The sequence below is a fragment of the Talpa europaea genome, assembly GCF_964194135.1.
Source record: "Talpa europaea genome assembly, chromosome: 13".
Taxonomy (NCBI): Eukaryota; Metazoa; Chordata; class Mammalia; order Eulipotyphla; family Talpidae; genus Talpa; species Talpa europaea.
In genome coordinates, this window is record NC_140080.1 from 56688182 (window position 1) to 56703588 (window position 15407).

At 44.5% G+C, this 15407-nt stretch overlaps 1 pseudogene across 1 annotated transcript; it reads right to left on the minus strand.

Annotated features, from left to right (window-relative positions):
• Nucleotides 1-5997: 5997 nt before the first annotated feature.
• Nucleotides 5998-9421, minus strand: LOC311183333 (nuclear envelope pore membrane protein POM 121-like; annotated as a pseudogene). Its single transcript has 2 exons — nt 9100-9421; nt 5998-8582 (listed from the first exon to the last, which is right to left on the minus strand). The product of its transcript is annotated as a nuclear envelope pore membrane protein POM 121-like (transcript).
• Between the last annotated feature and the right edge of the window lie 5986 nt (nt 9422-15407).

Consider the following 15407-nt stretch of genomic DNA (forward strand, 5'->3'; position numbering starts at 1 on the left):
GTCCTTAATGAACTGTAAAAGGAAAAATGCATTGTCCCAATGGAAAGACAGTACAACGTTCTCATCCTTGCAGACCTTACACAATCAACATGTTGAACACTGATTCCATTATCTTTCTCCTCCCAAACTTTCTCATCTTCCTATTTCCTCTCAATTACTGGCACCATCATCAACCCACTTAGCAAACCAGTAATCTAGAAGTCATCACCAACTGCTTCCTGTCCCTGATGAATAAAGACCTACCTCTTAAATATTTCTCAGACTTGTTCATCTTTCTCATTCCTCTGCCACACCCAAAACTGGGAACTCATCATCTCTTTGTCTAGATTCCTCCTTGCTGCTTGGTCAACTCTAAACTACCTTTTATATACCTGCCAGGAGTGTCTAAATCATAAATACAACCTTATCAATTAAAAAAAAAATCTTTGGTTCTTCACTGCACAAAGGACAAAGTGTAAGTTCTTAAGCATGGTACGTAAGGTCTTCCTTTCCCAACTCTAGAATTATCTTTCCAGCCCTTCTCTAGCCATACTAGGTTTTGTACTTTTCCCTCTGCAACATCAACTGTGCCTATGCCCTGGTGCACCCTGCAGTTTGACTTTGTGTACTTTTGCTCATGCTGTTTTCCAGCAGAGTCCTGACTCACTTTTCTACCTTAGGACCAAAGAGAGAATTAAGATCTATTCAACTTATGGCACCACAACAAGTAGGATTTATTCCAGGGACACAAGGATGGTTCAACATCCAAAAATCAATCAATGTTACCCAACACAACAACAAAAAGAAATATATAAAAACCATATGATAATATCAATAGATGCTGAAAAAGCTTTCAACAAAGCTTTATGATTTATGATAAAGGCCCTTGAAATTCTTGGGATACAAGGAACATACCTCAACATCATAAAGGCCATATATGACAAGCCCATAGCCAGTATCATTCTCAATAGTGAAAAGCAGAAAGCATTTTCATTAAGATCTGGAACAAGACAAGGATGTCCACTCTCACCACTGTTTTTCAATGTGATACTGGAATTCCTAGCCAGAGCAATAAGACAAGAGAAGGACATACAAGAATCCAAATAGGGAAGGAAGAAGTAAAATTATCACTATTCACAGATGATAACATACATAGAGAACTCCAAGAACTCCACAGGAAAACTAATCAAACTAATCAATCAGTTTAATAAAGTGGCAGGATATAAAAACAACAAGCAAAAATCAGTAGCCTTTCTATACACAAACAATAAATCTGAAGAAGAAGAAATAAAAAAAAAAAACCCATCCCCTTTATTATTGAAACAAAAAAAATCAAATACTTAGGAATAAGCACTGTTCAAAGAAATAGAAGAAGACACAAAGACATCCCCTGCTCATGGATTGGAAGAATTAACATTATCAAAATGGCCATCCTACCAAAAACAATTTACAGATTCAATGCTATTCCAATAAAAATTTCAATGACATTCTTCAAAGAAATAGAACAATTATTGATGAAATTCATATGGAATCACCAAAAACCCCAAAGAGACAAAGCTCTCCTGAAAAAAAAGGGAATGGAGGCACCACACTCCCAAACTTCAAACTATACTACAAAGCCATAATCATCAAAACTGCATGGTATTAGAACAAGAACAGACACACGGACCAATGGAACTGAATAGAAAATCTAGAAATAAACCCACAGATTTATGGTCAACTAATCTTTGACAAAGGAGCAAAGAATATGCACTGGAGCAAAGAAAGTTTGTTCAATAAATGGTGCTGGGAAAACTGGGTCGCTATATGCAGAAGAATGAAGCCTGACTGCTACTTCATACCATGCACAAAAACCAACTCAAAATACATTAAAGAACAGACAAAACCTGAAACCATAAAATACATAGAAGGAAATATAGGCGAAACACTAGATGACATGCACCTCAAAAACATCTTTACAGACACATCACCTAAAGCAGTGATAGTGAAGGCAAAAATCAACAACTGGGACTACATCAAATTAAAGAGCTTCTGCACAGCAAAAGAGACAATAACCAAAACAAAGAGAAACCCCACCAACTGGGAGAAAATTTTTGCACCCAACACTAATGATAAAGGTCTGATCACAAAAATCTACAAAGAGCTGATGAGACTCAACAAAAACAAAGAAAATAATCCAGTCAAAAAATGGGCAGAAGAGCTAAAAGAAACTTCTCCAAAAAGGAAATGCAATGGCCAACAGGCATATGAAAAAATGTTCAACATCACTTGTAATCAGGGAAATGCAAATCAAAACTACAGTGAGATGCCATCTTATACCAGTGAGATTGGCACATATTAAAAAAACTAGCAACAACAAATGTTGGCGAGGGTGTGGAGAAAAAGGAACTCTCCTGCACTGCTGGTGGGAGTGCAAACTGGTCCAACCACTATGGAGAACTGTGTGGAAAGTCCTCAACCTACTAAAGACCGAGCTTCCATTTGATCCAGCAATTCCACTCCTAGGTATTTACCCAAATGACACAGAAACAGTAATTCCAAAGGGCACCTGCACCCCTATGTTTATAGCAGCACTATTTACAATAGCTAAGCTATTGAAACAACCCAAATGCCCAAAAATAGATGACTGGATCAAGACGATGTGGTACATATAAACAATGGACTATTACTCAGCATTCAGAAAAGATAAACACATGCGGTTTGCTGCAACATGGATGGAGCCGGAAGGGATCATGCTCAGTGAAATAAGCCAGAAAGAAAAAGAAAAATACCGGATGGTCTCACTCATAGCAGGAATTTAGAAAACCTAAATAAGGGACCAGGAAAAAGACTAATCAATACAAAGTGAAAATCAAAATCAACAAGCAACTCTAAACCAGAGACACACTATTGGGGGTGGGGGGTGGAAGGGGAGAGGAAGGATTGGGGTCAGAATAAGGGGGGGGTGCAATTGTATGGGGAATATAACCAAAATGAAAATGCATACATTGTACAAAAATGAAAAATGATATAAGAATTATATATATAAAAAAAATCTATTCAACTTATGGTAACTACCATTTACTGGGTGATCCATGTGCTAGGTACTTTATGTGCATCAAATTTAAGATGTCTGATTTTAAAATGAAACTGAAGATTAGAGATATTAAATAACTGTCCCAAGATCACCTAGTGACATAAGATTCAAAATCCATTTGTTGAAAGTTATTTCTATCTATAGATTTCCTACTTTGTACTAATATTCTTCTAGTTATTTTCATTTTACTACAAATTTTTTTTAAAGTTCAATCCTACACAAAATGGGTTTTCAAAAAAAAATCAGGGGAAATCAATGTGCAGAATAGAATAACATTATGGATTGAGACGAGAATAAAATATAAATGGCACTCCATGGAGTGAAGCATTGCAGCAGCCAGGTTTAATCAGGTTTAGCAGCCAGGTTTAAGGTTGTCAGTATTTTCTTTCAGTTTGTGGTCCTTGTTTGACATGCGAGGTAAAGACTTGAAACTGAGCTAGCATTGGTAAATTACTGTCTTACTTATAAATGTTAAAGTCAAACTCTACCCTCACAGTTACAGAAAATATCCATATAGAATAGAGCATATAAGAAATAACCTTCAATTAAAGTAAAAACTTAAAAATAAAAAATTTTCATTCTATCTTCAATTTTTTAATTATTTTTGTTAATTTCTAACATAGAATGAACTAAAAGGATATATGTAGTGTTCACAGAGGTTACAAGAAGGGTAGGGGTGTAGGAATACCAGTATTACAGATGGCCATGATTTGGATGAAAATCCAAATATTTGCAAAATCACCCACAAAACTGATATGAAATCAAAACATGGGTACTATAACTGTTAATAAGCAGAAACTGCCTGTGAATTTCATCAGTCTATATGGCTTCATTGGAAGCCTAGATGCTCATGGGGAAAATTCTGTCAGCTCCTATAACCTACTCAATATTCCTTTAAAACCTTTTTTTTTTAGTATTTTTTTAACAGATCAATTTTTTTTTATTCTTAATGACATAAGGAGAAATCTCACAACCATACTAAAAATTCCAACTAGACTCAACAGGAATTAAGTATTTGTATGGCAAGTCCCAGCCTCCCATTCCTGTCCAGTGCATGGACAGGTACACCACACACACTCACTTAGGCTGTGCCAGGACACCCTCTTCAGGGGGTTTCTGGACTAACTGTCCTGCCTGTGGAATTGAGGTAAACTAGCTTACTGTACTAAAAGGATCTATTCTATGCAAGGTATAAGTAGAAGCTTGATTTCTACACTCATGCCCCATCCCCACGCCCTCCCATCCTACGAGGTATTTGGGGTTTAATGTGCAGGCCCTTACTCAGGCCCTTAATCAGCTCTACACAGTTTGATATTAGTAGAGCTCTTTTTAGGGTTGGGGAGGCACAGTCCCCTGACAAAACACATTCAACCTCACTCACAAAGGGGGAGGTGGACTAGTCACATCTATATCACATTGTTTATAAAATAAGTTACATTTTATATAATGTGTCCAGAAGGAGCTCTAGTCCCTCAAGAAAACCGCCTGGGGCAGCATTTGAACTTAACTATGTAGCTAATTTCAATACTTAACCACCTCAAGGAATTTAAAAGGCAATTTAGATTAAATACAAAATCAATTTTTATTTTGTTAAAAAATGATGAAATGTTTTCTTCTTTTAATTTAGATACACATTCCTATTTTTCCTAAAGAGAATGGGCATGGCAGCAAGGCTCTTGGGACTGGGGTAAGAGATTTGGAACAAAGGAAAAGGGGAAGGGTCGTACTGAAGAAAAACAAGTAAGAATTTTAAAGTAAGGTCCGTTAACTTATATATAAGTTTCTGATACATACTAGAGGTGGTGGGGCCTCCAGTCAGGCAAGGAAACAGCAGAAGGAAGAGGTCTTCTCCCTCCTTGGCCCTGTCTTCCAGGGTTGCCAGTCCTTAAAACACCATTTGAAAATCAGGGAGTCAGCATTTGCGGCTGTGAAGAGGTGCTACCTTCCACATTCAAGAGCCAGGCCCCAGAAACTTAAAACAGTTAAGTCCAGCACTACCTACATGCTGCCACTCATTCAGTTCAATTCTTCCTCCAAACTTGTTTGAAAAGCAGTAGATGTGAGCATCTGACAGGGTGACACAGGACAAAGCTCTAAATATACAGTCCTGGAGAGAAAGATGAGCTCACTGAGACCAGTGGGGAAGATGGGTAAGGAGGCAGCAGAAAGCAGCAGCTTCCCACTCCTGGAGCAAGGTGTCACCCTAGGCCCTGCCAGGCTGGTAACAGTCTTGAGTCACCTACCTTTTAGGGGCCAAACTGGCTGAGAGACTTGGGACAAAACACTGCCTCAAACTTGGCAGGAGGAAGGGAATAGCAGGAGTAGTACCCACTGGGGTCTCCAAGGCAAAGTTAGATTCAAGGTCACTTGGAAAGGAATAAATCCTACAGAAGCAATGAGGAGACAAACAGCAAGAATTGGGGAAACAGTCCTCTAAATGGACAAGAGAACTTTCTCTAGCCAAGCAAAACTTTAGAGATAATCCATTCCCCTCAAATCCATCAAATGCACACCAGAGATGCAAGTGGACAAAGGGCTGCACCTGCTACTCTCCAGCAAGGATGAGGGGGTGAGGAGGCAGGAAGGGAGGCCGCCTTATACTAAACAAGAATCAGGGAAGTAAATGGATGATGTTACAGGTGTTTTGTTCTCTCCAGCCTCACTACGGAACTGTTCAAGTAAAGGATCAAGTTTTTGTTTCTCTCTCCCCCTCAAGAAGTCTTGAGGCTTCTGCTCCCTGGAGGAAGAGGGAAAGGCCCCCCAGAAATGCCACTACTTCCCTGGTGGCTGAAGCCAGAGGTCTGGGATAGGTTGGTTTGATGGGACTATAAAGGTCAGAAGCTCTTCCTAGCAGATACTAAGGTCCTGATCTGGGCACGGAGTGGTGGTGAGCGGGGGTGGGAGGGAGGTAGTTGGGGATGGGGTACAGCAGGGTACAAAGGCTATTTCTTGTGAGTGTGCTGCCTCCAGGCCTGCAGTCACTGTTGAGTCCCTGGAGTCTTACATCCTGCACCAACAGAAAATGAAGGGGTGGCTGATCTGAAAGATCTGACTCCAGCAAAGCCTTGGCTGGGTGTTGAGGATGCCCCAAAGGAGAGATTGTTGTCTGATGTGCCCACTCCAGGAGAAGGGGTGTCCTGACCAAAGGTGGGTGTGGTGCCTCTGAACACAGGTTTTTTTCTCAACAGTGTTAACCACATTGATGGCAAAGGGTGTGCTCTGGCTGGGTGTAACCAAGGTGCTCTGACTAAAGCTTCCCCCAAATGAGGTTGCACTGCGACTAGTCCCACTCTGTCCTGTTCCAAAGCAGAAAGTCCCAGAGATGGAGCTGGTGCCTGAGGTAGCCACATTGATCCCAAAGTCCCCCACTGGCAGTTGGGGCTGCAGAGGACCCAAACGCAAAGGGTGATGACAATGTACTACTGAACAGTGAACTGGTCTCACTGCTGGCAGTTTGTGTTGTAGCGCCAAAGTCAGAGGTGGAGGCTGCACCAATGGAGAAGGCAGCTGTGGTGCTGCCAAAGGCTGGCGCTGGAGTGGCAGCTGGAGCTGCGGCTGCAGAATTCCCAAAAGTGAAAGAGCTGCTAAAGCTCAGGGCCCCTGCTGCTGCCCATCAGTGGCCCCATATGTGGGCTGGGGACTGGTTCCTGGATGTTCTGGGAGGGAGGGCTTAGTGCTTGAGCTAAAGGGAATGCTGAATGCTGGGGGTGGGGGGGTGGGGGGGTGGTGGTGCCCGTTAGTGTAGGCTGGCTGGCAGTGACTGGGGCTGAGATAGTCAGGGTGTTGCCAAAGCCACTGAAACCAGCAGTGCTGCTACTGTTAGATGTCTGAATGGCAGTGGGAAGGGGCTGGCCAAAGGTGGTGACTGCTGTTGAAGCAGGTATGGCAGGGGGAGTCCCAAAGAGAAAAGGCTGTGAAGAAGTGTGCTGGTCTCCCTGCTCATGGTGCTTGTCATGTTGCTCACACTAAAGGCACAAGCAGGTTTCAGGGCAAAATCTGCACATATGCTGGTTTTGGCCATGGAAACCACTGTAGAAGTGGCATTGGCCTGTCCAGTGAAGAGAGGGGTGCTTGTGGTAGTGGCTGGAGTAGCTGTTTGACTGAAAAAGGGAGCTGCCAAGGGCACAGACTTAAGTGGCCCCATGCTGTCAAAGATAGGATTGATAGTGAGAGGTGAGGTGCTGGGAGTCATGGGGAAGACAGAGTTGGAAGATGCTGCAGCTGTGGCCTTGGAAGGTCTGGATGGCAAGGGGTCTTCATTCTCACTTTTAGCTGGGGTCTCAAAGATGGGACTGAACCTGGGAGATGCTGCAGACACACCAGCAGTTGCAGCGGCAGAAGGATTAGAAGGTGAGGTACTTAGCATTCCAAACAGAATACTCTGCTTGGGGGGGGGGGGGGTGAGGCAGTTAGGTTTTGATGGAAGTCTCAGCCTGAGGGGTCAGAGGTGACTTGGTGTCAGTGACTGGTATGGAAGATTCAGGGGTCAGGCCCAAGAAAGTGACTGTGGATTTGTTGTCTAAAGAGATATTTGGAGGGGCTGGGAGGCCAGGAGTCTTCAGAGGCATATGAGCCTCAGGTGTTACTGCCATGCCAGCAGAGTCTGGGAAGGACGGGAGGCGCGGGGAATCATGCATGTTCTTCAAGCTCTCCGACAGTGGGTCAGTGCTTGGGGTAGGGAGGGTGTTGGGGGAAGAAGCAGTCCCAATAGCAGGTAGGGTAAAAGGCTGAGTGGTGTTATGTGGGTTCTCAGTGACAGCTCAAAGCCATATCAGTCCTATCCTCCAAGACTTGGTTAAGCCATCGCAGTGAAGCTTTCCTTTCCAAGTCTAGGTCTTCTGATTGAATAACCAAGCTGGGGAGGTGGGGGCAGGGTCAGCTGGTCTCCTTGCCTGGAGGGCAGCAGCTGAACCTTCCCTTTACGCTGCCCAGAGCTTCCAGGTGTAGACGAGGAATTCTGTGAGTTCTGTTTCTTCCACATGGCTGTATCTGCAACCTTATCTCCCCAGGACACCTTCTCAATTACCAATGGAGTTGAAGAGCTAGAAGGATGAGAAATCTCTCCTCTTGTTTTCTTTGCTGGCATCTCTGGTACCTGGAAGTGGGATGAAGCTGTGCTAGAAAAGAGTGACGAACTGGTAGAGCTGTAAGAACTGGCAACAGTATTGTGGCTGGAGCTAGGGATACCACTCTGTATGCACTTGCCCAGGAGCTCAAAGGAGGGGTGCAGGATCTCTTATTCAAGTGGTTATCTGAGCTCTGAGAGTTGAGACCTCTCTTCAGCGACTCAGGCGTAGGCACAAAAGCAGTAGGAACTCCACTGGCTATCAGGGGCTCAAATACTACATGGCCACTTCCACTGCTAGCAGGGTACCTTCTTGGTTTTCCTGGCCATTATCAAATATTTGCTCCTCTTCCTCCACCGACCTTTTATTCTTCTCTTTGAGAATACTCGATCCAGTCTCCTTTGCACATGGGCCTAGGGCATTACTCGATGGTGAGGGCAGAGGTGAGCTGACTATGCGCTCTGGTAGTAGAGAAGGAGTCAATCTATCAGGAGTGTCCCGACTCGCGGGATTGGGAGGCACGGAAAGAGAAGGGCTGAGGATTGAAATGAGGGGCTTGACAACTTGACGCTAGCGTTTGCTTCTTTATTTTTCCTTTTTCCTTTTCCTACTTTTACATGTTTTTTCCTTTCCCTGTCCTACTACCTTCCCTGGCCTTCTCTATGCTCCTCTCTCAGTACGTTTCTCAGTATCCTCTCTCAAAGTCTCTACACAGTATCCTTTCCACAGTCTCCCTCTCGAGGTCTCCTCGCCTCATCCTCTACGCAGTATCTCTCTTCTCTCCCCTACGCAGTCTCTCTCTTCTCTCCCGTGGTTCCCTTCTTGTCCTCTGTCGCTTCTCCCCTCGTACCTCTCAGTCCCACGTGATTTTCCGGAAGCGCAGTCGTTTCTCCGAAGGCGAAACAGAAACCGAAACCTAACTTGCGAGCATGCGCAACACTCCATGCGGCTCCAGACATTTGCGAGCATGCGCAACACGGCGCATGCTCCATGCGGCTCCGGACACAGGAGGAGCAATCCTCACTGTGACTGGGCTGCACACCATTCTGGAATTACGAGCAGACAGCACAGTCTTCTTGTGATAACCATTCCAGCACACTGTGGGAAGTATCCCCAGCAAGGAATACCGGGTCTGCTGGATTGGATATTGTCTTTGAGGAGTTATTACAAACCGATCTGGCAAAGTCTCACGATCCCAGTAGGAAGGGCTCCAAATGGGTGGAGGAGATGGGAGAGAGGGTGACTGTGGTAAGGGCGACAGTGAGAGTGTGCCGGCTGAGCAGTGGGGGTGGGTGTGCATGTGCGACGTCCAGATCGCTCCCACAGGTCCCTGCCCTCCCCGGTCGGGGCAGGCAGCTGGGAGCTGGGCTTCCCGAGGTAACTACCCATGAGGAGCAATCCAGCAGGGTTGGTTTCCACTGGGGCAGAAACGCAGTCGTCAGAGATTTCCGTTTACTGCTGACTTGGCCGGAGGAGACGCGAGCAGTGTTTGCTGATGTACTGGCTGATTACAGAGTTCCGAAGCAGCCAGTACAGAGCGGTCAACCACCCGGCTCGCAGCTCTGTCCCCACCAGCCTGCATAGCCCCCACAGCCAGCTAGACCCAAAAGTCAGACAAAGACAAACCTTGAAAGCTGACCATAGTTCTGAGGCATTCCAGAAAGGAAGGGGAGGGAGAACAAGAAAGGGAGGAGTGAAAACACCAGGGGGAAGAGCACACTGGGCTTTGACTAAGGCTACCAGGAGGATGTGGCAGGTAGGATAGAGGAGAGGTCTGATGGAGGTGCTGAAATAACATGCAATCAACTGTAGCAGTGTAAACCTAGACCCCTAAGACATACTGTGATGTAAACCAACATTACTTGAATAACTATAACTTACAAAAAAAAAAACCCACACCTACTGTTTGTGCTAGTGGAGAGAATCAAATAACTGGATATATGAGCAACAGTTTGAAAAACGACGACTATGAAGAAATTTAAAATATAATCGAGATAGAGTCTCCCTGGTGGCGCAAGGGGTTAAGACACAAAGTTTGATCCCCCAGTGGGCCAGGGAGAAGCAACCCACATGGCACAGCAGACCTCTCCTGACTGGCCCACTGCTCCCCTCAGCAATGTACTTTGGCCAGTCTGCCTGTTCTGTTCCCCACTCTGTCTCTGGTGAATCCCCTCACCCCCCACACCTCTGGCCTGTACCCCAGCTCTTGTATGCATACATAAATCAATCTTAAAAAATATATAATCAAGATAAATACTCCCAACAATTAACCTCAAACTTAATTTTTTCTTATATTTTCCCTGTAGCATGTATTTTAATATTTATCATTTACAGTCTATACAATCATCTTTCTTTATAATGGGTTTTAGGATTTTCCCCGCTGACAGTAAATTTTCCAACTTCTGAACTCCCATATCATTTTGTTTTATCACAGTGAAATTTACATAAAGGAAAATGTAAAGCTCATACTAGAAGTGAGTTTTTGTAAATGGGTATACCTATATAACCACCACCCCAAACAATTTACAAATGTTAACATTACTCCAGAAAGATCCTTTTAAGTCAATTACCTTCTTCCATAGGCAATCATTGCTCAGATTTCTATCACAATAGATTAGTTGTATCTATCTTTGAACACGAATTAGTTTATATGCTAAATACATGACTTTTTTCACTCAAATGTTTTTGAGATTCATTTATTTGTTGCATTCATCAGTGGTTCTTTTATTTACTGCCAAGTGGCATTTCATAACATGCCATTTACATACACGTTTTTATGGCCTTGGCCTTTCTACCTTGGATTGCAGGATCTAGCAGAGCGCCTTACACAAGGCAGGTCATAAATAAATTCTAGGAAGTTGAATGCATATACATGCTTCCTTCCTATCACAGATAGAATTACATATACTTGACTTGTGTTCATTATAAAGGATCTGACTAATCAAATAAGGCTTTTAAAATGCATGGTTCATCATAAGTTCCACTGGACTCTTCCTCAAAACATCTTCAACAAAACTTACCCATTGTTCCATACCTTGAAGAAAAAATACTAATAAATAGCCAATACCTAATGCTAAACATGTGATAGGACTACTTTACACATTTCATATGTATCAACATATTTAATCCTCACAATTTATGACAACAGGCACTATTAGTTCCATTTCTCAGATGAGGAAATTAAGGCAAACAGGATAAACAATTAACCTGCAGCCACAAAGCTGGAAAATAGAACAGCACATATCCAGGACTAGCCCCATATAGCCTGCATACAGGCTGGTGAAATCTCTGCCATGAAAATGTGGATAGTGAGTTGGGGGTAACCAGCAGTGCCACACATAGCTAAAGTGTGGAACAAGGAAGGAAGAATCATATCAGAGTTTCTGGCGATGAAAATGACCCCTGGCTATCAGGTGTCTCCGAATCTTGGGAGAGAGGGACACCAAACCCCATTAAAGAGGCTCTAAATTCTATTATCTTTCTTTCTGTTATCTGTCAGCAACTCTCACCCAGTAATCTGTCCTTCAGTAGTGGTAGTTCATCTGGTTGAAACTCATTCTCATTAAAGCATAAATGGCTAGTGAGTCAGCAAAGTTGTTTCATTCAACAGAACCTGAATAAAGAGCTGTGCCCTTAGTTATAAGGTCCAGGAGGATCTACCTAATGCTTACAGAGAAAAATGGTTGGCACTGAGTCTCCAAGTAACCTTGGGCAAATTACCTCACCTCTCTGGGTTTCAGTTTCCTTAATTATAAAATGAAATGGTTTCACAAGATAAGCTATAAGGTTTTTTTTATTTAAAAAATGCTGTAATTTTATAATTCTCTTACCAATGGACCATTCTAAACCCATCGCAAGCAAAGACTGCCAAAGTAATCCCTGAAACACGCCTTTCTTCATTTTACTCCTTTAGTGAAAAATCCACAATGACTCTAATGCCTCTTACATAATCTTTTATTTCTCATCAAATTTTCACTAAAAGGCCCCTGCCTGCCCGCCTACCTACCTACCTATTCTTCTAGTATGCTTCACAGTTGTATTCCATTCAGGCTGGCTTCCCCACCACCTCCTTTCACACTACAAAATTCCCACCTTTTAAGCTTTCGGCCTTGGCCACCTTTTACCGCAGTTGCAGTCCGAGGTACTAAGTTCTCCCTCCTAGGAGTGAATCAAAAGCTTTCAATGAGGCCATGATTCTCTTTCGAGGAAACCTTTCTTGATTCACCTAAGGAAGAACCATGCACCAGGGGACTCCTATGCATCCCCACTTTGTGGGTACAGATCGTGCACCCGGGTCGAGACGGGCAGCTGGGGCGCCGGGGCGGTCCGGGGCCCCGGGTGTGTGAAGTCAGCGGGTGACGCAGGGCGGTGCCGGGCTCCCGGGACCGGCCCCACTCCCCAGCGGGGCGTCTCCCCAGCCCGGGACTCCCGCTCTGTCCCTCCCGGCCCCCGACGGCCCAGCCCGGCCCGGCCCGAGCCGGAGCTTCCTCGCTGACCCTCCGCGTCCAACCTGACAGGTCCCGCGGCCCCCGGCTCCCCCGGCCCGGCCGCGGGCACAGGGCAGGAGGAGAGAGGACGGGGCCTGCTTCCTGGGCTGTCGCCACTCACCGCTGCCAGACACTAGAACGCGGGCTGGCCTGCGCGAGACGACGGGTGACGGCCGGGGCGCGGGGCTGCGGCGGACAGTGGTGGCGCCGGCACTTCCTGCCTCCGGCGCGGACCGGAAGGCGCGGCGGAAGCGGCGGCGGGTCCAAGTGCGGGCGGGGAGAGGGGTGCGCGCTACCCTCCCGCTCGGGAGCAAACGGAGAGCGCTGTGTTCACCGAGCAGCGGCTGGGGCCGATGGACACAGCCCGGGGTGAGGTGGCCCCGCCGTCCGCGCGCGCCCCTGCGGCCGCCCCCCCGCGGGGCGGCTAAACCCGCGGCCGCCCGGACCCCCCCTCCCGCCGCGGCGCGTTCCCGCGGCCCTTCCGCATTCCCGCGGCGGGGCGCGGCCCGGGCCTGGAATTTGACCCGGTAGGTGGGTGTGAGTCCCTTGCAGTTTGGGGGGGTCCGGCGCCGGAAGCCGCCCAACTCGAGGCTGCCAGCAAATAAAAGGGCAACTCTCTAGTTAAATTTGAACTTGGATAAAAAGACAATTTTAAGAGTACTTCCCGCGTAATACTGCGGAAGGTAAGAGGGTGGTGGCCGGTGAACTGCCTGCTGGAAAATCCTTCCTGCGTGCCAGATCGAGTAATATTCACTCCTGTACGCTTTTTACCCTCAAATGACAAGGTTTATGGCCTCACCAGGCCACAGTCAGCCTAAGACTTTCTTTTTCGGTCACAAAAGAAGTTCAAATGATTTGCTTTCCTTTGGGTCATTAAAAGAAAGACAACTACACACACACATATAAGCACAGACATTATATAATGCTTTTGGTTAAAACAAGGAAGCCACTAACCTACATTATTCAGTTTTGTCCTGGATATCGTGACTATTTCAGCTCCCTCACCTTGGAATAATATTGATGAATAGCATGGAAAATAGTCAATTTGATAACAAGTCTTTATTGAGCGCCTGTGATTGCTTGAACATAATGTAGAGGTGAATTACTCAGTCTTTTATATTGTAGAAATCTTTGATCAGAAATTCCTAGAGAGTAGGATGAGTTTATCATTCTATAGCAGTTCTTAGAACTACCAAGAAAAATTTGGAAGTCTTGATGAAATATTTTGGAGACATTGAGATTCAGGTCTCCAGAGTGGGGCTATAACTTGCATTTCTCATAAGCATCCAGGTATGTGCGGACACTGTGATTCTCCTCCCAAAAGCACTGTCCAAGGTCTAGCTCATAAATGAATGCATTTTCTCAATTAAGTTTGAAAAGCAATTGCTGATAGTCATCCCTGGTTCTGAAATGTTTATTGACTTTCGCTTAAGCTACAATCTGCCCTTAAGTTCAATAGCTTGCTTTTTTCCCCATTAAACAGAAGGTTTTGTCTTCTTAGATCTGTCACAGACTCTATGTATGGTGCATTGCCATCCTATAAACCTCCACCCAAACCACCTTTATTAAGGTCATAACTGAAACATAACTGTACTTTCACACTGATCTCCATATTTGAGTTTCTAGAACTATACCATCCAGCCCAAAAATCACTAACCACATGTGATTAAATTTAAAATTCAGTTCCTTAGTTATATTGGACATATTAAGTACTCGTTAGCCACACGTGGCTAGTGTCCCTATTTAACAGCACAAAGAACATTTCCAGTATCACAGAAAGTTCCAATGGATAATGTTCTTAAAAAAAGTTCTAAGGGGAGCCTCCCTGGTGGCATAAGGGGTTAAGACACAGCACTACAAAGCTACCTGCAGCCACTGCAGCACGAGTTCCATCCCTGGCCAGGGAGGTGACCCACATGGCACAGCAGACCTCTCCTGACTCGCCGCTGCTCCCCTCAGCAGTGTATCTAAGCCAATCCGCCTGTTTTGTTCTCCACTCTGTCTCTGGTGAATCCTCTCACCCCCTCATACCTCTGGCCTATACCCTAGTTCTTATATGCATAAATAAATCTTTAAAAAAAAAAAAAGCTCTAAGGTATATATACTGTTCTCTCTAGATGCAAAAGAAAAACTTCTTAATGAAAAGATGAATATCTAAATATCTAGCACCTATGAAATGGTTGATTATGGCATATTCTTGTCAAAGATAAACTGGTCATTGAAAATGGTTTTTTAAAAAAGGAATTACTCAAAACCAAAAAAAGGTAGCTCTGCCAAAACATGAAAAATAATTGATACATTAAACTAAAAATCAAGTTGTGTGTTCATTACCAATACAAAATTTATGTGGATACATATGAAAGAGTAGTTATGACATGACTATTTAAACAGGTACATAGAAATCTAGCATAAAAGGACATAGGAACTTGGAAATTCAAGAGCAAGTTCCCAGCAAAATTAGGCATTTATTTCAGGTGGGGTTAGCTCTAGGCAAAACCTTTAGCTCCAGGCAACACCTTCCAAGACAGCAAAGAGAAAAACTAGGCAGGTTTCAGAGAAATTAATTTGTTCACTTAAGGACTACCTGACCCCCACAACTTAGCATTGTCTACTGTCTTGTGCTGCTCAAAACTCTGACAGGAATGAGTATGACCCACAACTTACCCAATCTAGTGGCCTTATTTAAACTTTCCTGTACTGGATTTTTGGGGGGCTTAAAAGACTGACCGCCTCACTTGAAAATATTCAAAAAAGCTAATCTGCTTTTTTTCTTCTCATACTTCATAGAAAATGGTTGCC